The following is a 6,714-nucleotide window of genomic DNA, read 5'->3' on the forward strand; positions in this document are numbered from 1 at the left end:
GGGTCTCCCTGTAGCCCCAGCTGCCCTGGAACTCACTATGTAGACCAGGCTGGCCTTGAACTCACAGAGATCCGCCTGCCTCTGCCTCCCTAGTGCTGGGATTAAAGGTGTGTGCCACCACGCCCAGCCCCAATGCTTTTTTTTTTCAGTGTTTTCACTAAGTTGCCCCGGCTCACCTTGCGGTTGTTTTGTAACTCAGACTGGTCTTGAACCTGTGATCTTGCCTCAGCCTCCTGAGGCTGGCACTCATAAACCACTATGTCTGGTTTATTTTGTTTTGTTTTTGCTTCTTGGCTCATTTTTGAAGTCAGCGTCATGATACTTACCATGCAGCCCAGACTGACCTGGAATCCTTGGTAATTTTCCTTCCTCAGTCTCCCGAGTACTGGAATTATGGCCTAGGTTCATCTGTTTGTTTGAGACAGCTCTGCCTCTGAAGCCTATACTGGCCTGGAACTCTCCATGTAAACTAGGCTGGCCTCAACTCCTGGCAAAGTTCCTGGCTCAGCCTCCTGAGCGCTGGGATCACAGCTGTGAGTCACCATTCCTGGCTCTAAGAATCCTCCTTTTTTTTCTGGAGTTGTGGACAGTAAGAGCAGCCAGTGCTCTTAACCCCTGAGCCATCTCTCCAGCCCTATTAAAGTTTGTTGTTTTTTTTGTCTTTTGGAGACAGGGTCTCCCTGTAGCCCCAGCTGCCCTGGAACTCACTATGTAGACCAGGTTGGCCTTGAACACTTTCCTTGCTCAGCCATCTCACACTTCTTGGTTTTGGGTTTTGTTTTTTTTTTTTTTTTGGAGCACAATCTCATTATAGCCCAGGTTGACCTGGATCTCACTCTGTAGCCTAGGCTGGCTTCAAACTCATAGCAATCACCCTCTCTCAGCCTCCTGAGTGCTGGGATTCCAGACTTGAGCCACCATGCCCTGCTCTGAGTGCCCCTTTACTGGTCACTTAGTCCCAACTTAAAGTGGACCCTTCAGGCCCAGTGTTCCCAGTGGACTGAGGGCCTTTGGAGTAGGTGCTCAGTTCCCCCATCCCTTGTCCCTCTGTGTCTTCCTCCAGCAAGCCAGAGCCCTGTTACCAGGACTAAGCAATGTGGGCCACAGTCTGAAAGCCCCAGGTGGACTTGAAACCTGTCAGGTGACAGGTCCCTCCAGGGCTGCTGCCTGGATGTGGACAGGTTCTGTCTGGCTCTGGGAAGCCCTAGGAACCCAACACTCTGAGCCTCTCCTTATTCACGGTGTGGGCCCTCTCCTTCCTGAGAATGCTGGGAGAGCATGTTTCCTGGCCCCACTTGCACAGCTTGCAGTGAGCTGTGATCATTTTGGTTAACTGAAAGGAGGGAAAGTTTATTTTGGCTCAAGGTTTGGGAGGTTTTGGCTGTATCAGCTCATTCCCCTGCTTTGGGCCCATGGAGAGGTAGAAACTAAGGTAACTGGAGTGTGTAGATGAGGAGGCTGCTCACCTCACGGCAGCCAGGAAGCCAAGAGTGACAACGTGCTAGAACAAGAGAGACCCTTCAAGGGTGTGCCACCAAAGCCCTCCTTCTCCTTCTTCTCCTTCTCCTCCTCCTCCTCCTTCTTCTTTTTTGAATATTTTATTTATTTTTAAATTTTATGTATATTAGTGTATTGCCTGCATCTAAGTGCTCTTAACTTTTGAGCCATCTCCCTAGCCCCCAGAGCCCTACTTCTCTAAGGAGACCCACCTCTTAGTATCTGTCACTTCCCAATAAAGTTATTGCAAATCCCTCAGAGATCCAATCACTCAGGGCTGCAGATGTGACTTGGTTGTTAGAATGCTTTCCTTGACTACATAACAACTTTGAGGCCAGCCTGATATATACAAGACCCTATCTCAAAAAATAATAAAAAAAAGAAATTCCAGTCATTTAGCCAGACATGGTGGTGTACATTTATAATCTAGCTCTTGGGAGGCAAAGGCAGGAAGATCAGACGCTTGAGGTCATCCTTGGCTACACAGTGAGTTTGAGGCCAGCCTGGGCTACATAAAACTATCTCTTTTTAAAGAAAGGAGCTATTGAGATGGCTCAGTAGATACAGGTGCTTAGCACCAAGCCCCACAAGCTAAGTTTGATACTTGTAATCTACATGGTGGAAGGAATGAATCAGCTGCAAGTTGTCCTCTGACTTCCACACACACACACGCCATGGCACATGTACACATAAAATAAATAAGCATAATAAAAAAATAAAAAGAGCCAGGCGTGGTGGCGCACACCTTTAATCCCAGCACTCAGGAGGCAGAGGCAGGCGGATCTCTGTGAGTTCGAGGTCAGCCTGGTCTACATAGCGAGTTCTAGGTCAGCTGGGGCTACAGGGAGACCGTGTCTTAAAAAGACAAACAAACAAACAAACAAAAAATCACCTTTTAAAATGAATGAATGAATTATTATTATTGTGTGTGTATATGTATAAGCGGGGGAACGCACACACAGTATGTGGCAGTCAGAGGACAACTTTATGGAGTTGGTTTTCTCTTTCTACTTTATGTATGTTCTAAACAGGTTTGGATGCAACTCAAGAATTTGGGAAAATGAGAACAAATCAAACACAAATCCAGTAGATAAGAGGAAAAACATGAAAGCAGAAATTAATAAAATAGAAACAATACAAAGAATCAACTGTTATGCCAGGTGTGGTGGCACACATTTAATCCCAGCACTTGGGAGGCAAAGGCAGGGAGATCTCTTGTGAGTTCAAGGCGTCAGCCTGGTACATAGCGAGTTCTAGGTCAGCTGGGGCTACAGGGAGACCGTGTCTTAAAAAGACCAAAAAAAAAAAATAAATAAATAAAAAATAAAAAAATAAAAAGAGTTCAACCACACATAAAGGCACATTCCTTTAATCCCAGCACTCAGGAGGCAGAGGCAGATGGAGCTCTGTGTGTTTGAGGCCAGCCTGGTCTACATAGTGAGTTCCAGGAAGCCAGGGCTACATAATAGGACCCTGTCTAAAAAGAGTTCAAGTTCATTCTCAACTACATAGTAAACCCAAAGCCAGCCTATGTCAAAAACAGATTCAGTCACTCCCCAGAGGCACTGCTTCTAGAAGAGGTCCTGGAGGCAAGTCTTCATTACACAAGGCTGTGGGAGCTGTTTCACGGCCAAACCATTAATAGCATGTGTGCAGGCTGATGTGCTGGCAGCTGCCGGGAAGAGCTTCTTGTGGGCTCTGGTTCCTTGTGGGAAGACCCAGAGGAAACAGAGGAGCAAGACCCATGAGGGTCTTGCTATGTGTTGTCTCCCACAGGTGAAATGGTGACACTTGGTGGTCTCCAGTTACTGGCTGTATCTTGGAAGTTTCTGGAAGCTAGGAGATGGGGCCGACCTGGAGGAAGTAGTCCCTGGAGCACATCCTTAAGGGCTCTCTCTTGCCCCAGCCCCTTTGTGTCTCTTTTGTCCCCTCTCACCTCCTAGCAGCCCCCACACTCCCTTCTGCCTCCCTCAGCAATGGAGCTGAGCTGAATGGAAATCTCAGAGACCACGAGCCAGTCTTCCCTCCCCTCTGTCCGTTGTGCCTGGCAAATACTTTATTCCAGTGGCCAAAGTCTGTCTGTCGTCACCGCCCCCCCAAGCTATCACTGGGAAATTCCACACCACAGATAGGGCTTCAGAAATGGGACAGCTAAACAAAGCAGCTGAGGCTCCTAGCCAGAGTGATGCCATCATGTGATTGATCATCAGAGCAGCATGTGTGTGCTGAGCACCCACTGGGCACCAGGCCCTGTGCTCAACCCTCCAAACATATTAAACACCCTGTGGGGTGCCATCCTGATGTTTTAGATAATCAAGAAGACACTGAGGAATTTGGCCACCAGTCCAGGACCTCAGGGGTGAGACACAGCATGGTGTGGTACATCAGGGGACAGTCTCATGCCAGGTCTAGGCAGGGCACTAGATAAACAGGCATAATATTTCACAGACTTCATAGAGCCAAAGGTCCTGCTGGCCAGTTAGTCTTTGTTCTAACTCTGTGGCCACTTGGTGGTGCAGGGGCTGGAAGACTGAGAACTACATTTCCCAGCACCCCCTGCAATAGTGTTCTGGTTAGAACCTGTCAATCACAGGTACTTGCCTGAAATCTGGAAGGTTAGGGGGAGGCAGTGGGCAAGTGTGGGTGAGATGTACACTGTACCTGAGACCTCTGGTAGTCTTCCAGTGGCTCATCACTCTAGGCAAGCAGAGTCCTGCAGTTCCATATCAATGGTTCTGGGCTTAGGTTTCAAAGGGATACTGAGGCAGACTGTCCTTTTTTAAAAAAAATATTTTATTATTTTTATTTTGTGTGTATGAATGTATTGCCTGTATGTGTGTAAGTGCACCTGTGTTGTGCAATGCCTGAGGAGGTCAGAAGAGGGCATCAGATTCCCCTGGAACTGGAGTTATGGGTCGGTTAGCCACAATGTGGGTGCTATGTGAGTGCAAGACCAGCCAGTGCTCTTAACTGCTGAGCCTTCTCTCCAGCCCCAGACTGTCCTTTTTATCACACTTTATTAGAAGACCTGTTAATGCCATAGACAGTCAGACAGCAGCATGATGGGTTCTCCGAGGAGAGATCAGGCCTGTGTGGCAGAGTGGATAAATCTCTTCTTTAGGGTTTCAGAGGAAAGCAGGTAGGGAAGGAGATTGAAAAGCTTCCTTTTGAGGGGCTGGAGAGATGACTCTGAGAGCCCTGGCTGCTCCTGCAGAGGACCCAGATTCTGTTCCCAGCACCCACATGACAGCTAACGATTGATAACTCCAGTTCCAGTGGGTCCTGTGCCCTCTTCTGTCCTCTGTGAGCATTGCACGCATGTGATAAACATATAGGCAAAACACTTATACAAGCAAAATAAAAATAAATCTTTAAAAAAAAGATTTCCTAGCTGGGCGTGGTGGTGCACACCTTTAATCCCAGCACTCAGGAGGCAGAGGCAGGCAGATCTTTGTGAGTTTGAGGCCAGCTTGGTCTACATAGTGAGTTCCAGGACAGCTGGGGCTACAGGGAGACCCTGTCTCAAAAAGACCAAAAAAAAAAAAAAAGATTTCCTTTTTTGACCCACAGTTGACTGTTGCTAGGGACAACCAGAGAGTGCTCAGTTAAAGAATGTCAGGTGCTGAGCATGGTGCCACACACCTTTAATACCAGCACACAGAAGGCTGGCAGATCTCTGTGAATTCCAGGACAGCCTGGTCTAGTGAGTTCCAGGCCAGCCAGTACCTCATAGTGAGACGTCTCAAAAAAAAAAAAAAAAGGAAAAGAAAAAGATGTCAGATGATAAACATCTTCCTGGCCCTACTAGGGGTCTATAGGGTGGGGAAGGTTAGAATCCAGAGAAACAAGGTACTTCAGTTCTGGAAACCAGTTATTATAGTTTGGGGAATTGTCAGGCTTCAACCAACATGGAGGAGTGTTACAAAATGGCAGAGCCTTGGCTAATACCTTGATTCCTGAACAAGTGTGACTCCCCAACCTTCCCTTTCATTTCCTAAGCCCCAGCTTCCCTGTATCCGACCCCTTTCTGCTCGATGCTCTGTGTTTCAGTCTAACCCTCGGTGAGACAGAACCTAGTTCTGGAACTCTCGATAGGAAATCTACACCTTCAACGTGAATGGAGTGCAATTCAGTAAGGTATGGCTCTGGCTGTGTCTGTGAGTCTCCTGCGAGGATGGGGCAAGGGAGGAGGAGGCGCCTTGAATGTGGCAGCACCATCCACTACGCTGGGAGTCCAGATGTAGCACAGTGGGAAAGGAGAAAGCCAGGCAAGGGAGGCATTCTGCCTGCTTCCCCCACGATGTCAGACGCTCTGCCTGGCTGCGCCGCACCGTCATGGACTGAAACTTCTGACACCAGAAGCCCAAATAAGTCCTTCCTCTAAGGGTTTTATTGTTTGTTTTGTTTTTAAGAAATTAATATACCAGGGAGAAATGGCTCAGTGGCTAAGAGCACTTTTGCTCTTGCAGAGGACCCTGGTTCAGTTCTCAGCACCACCTAGGTGGTGGCTCACAACTGTTTGTTACTCCAGTTATAGGGGATTGACGCCCTCTTCTGGCCTTCGTGGGCTCAGAATGTATATGGTACACATGCGTTCTCCCAGGCAAACCTTCATACACATAAAATAAAAATAATAAATAAATCTTAAAAAAAGAAATTAAGCCAGGTGTGGTGACGCATGCCTTTAATCACAGCACTTGGGAGGAAGAAGCGGGAGGATCTCCATGAAGTCAAGGCCAGCCTGGTCTACATAGTGAGTTTCAGGCCAGCCTGGTTTACATAGTGAAACTCTGTTTCAAAAAACAAACAGAAAAAGCTGGAGAGATGGCTCAGCACTTAGGAGCACTGCCTGCTTTTGCAGAGGACCTAGGTTCAATTCCCAGCACCTACATGGCTGCTAATAACCATCCATAATTCCAGTTCCAGGGATCTGACACCCTCTTCTGACCTCTTTGGGCATGGCACAACACAGGTGCACCTACCTACTTGCAGGCAATACACTTATACACATAAAATACAAATAATAAAATATTTTAATAAAGAAATTAATAACATATGTATCTAAATCACAGAGCCCCTCTTTCATACATTAAAAAAATAGTTTATTTGGGGCTGGAGAGATGGCTCAGTGGTTAAAAACACTGACTGTTCTTGCAGAAGACCTGGTTTGAATCCCAGCACCCACATGGCAGCTAACAACTGTCTGTAACTCCACTT

This window comes from Nannospalax galili, unplaced genomic scaffold (genome assembly GCF_000622305.1).
Source record: "Nannospalax galili isolate Female #2095 unplaced genomic scaffold, S.galili_v1.0 scaffold1723, whole genome shotgun sequence".
NCBI classification, from domain to species: Eukaryota; Metazoa; Chordata; class Mammalia; order Rodentia; family Spalacidae; genus Nannospalax; species Nannospalax galili.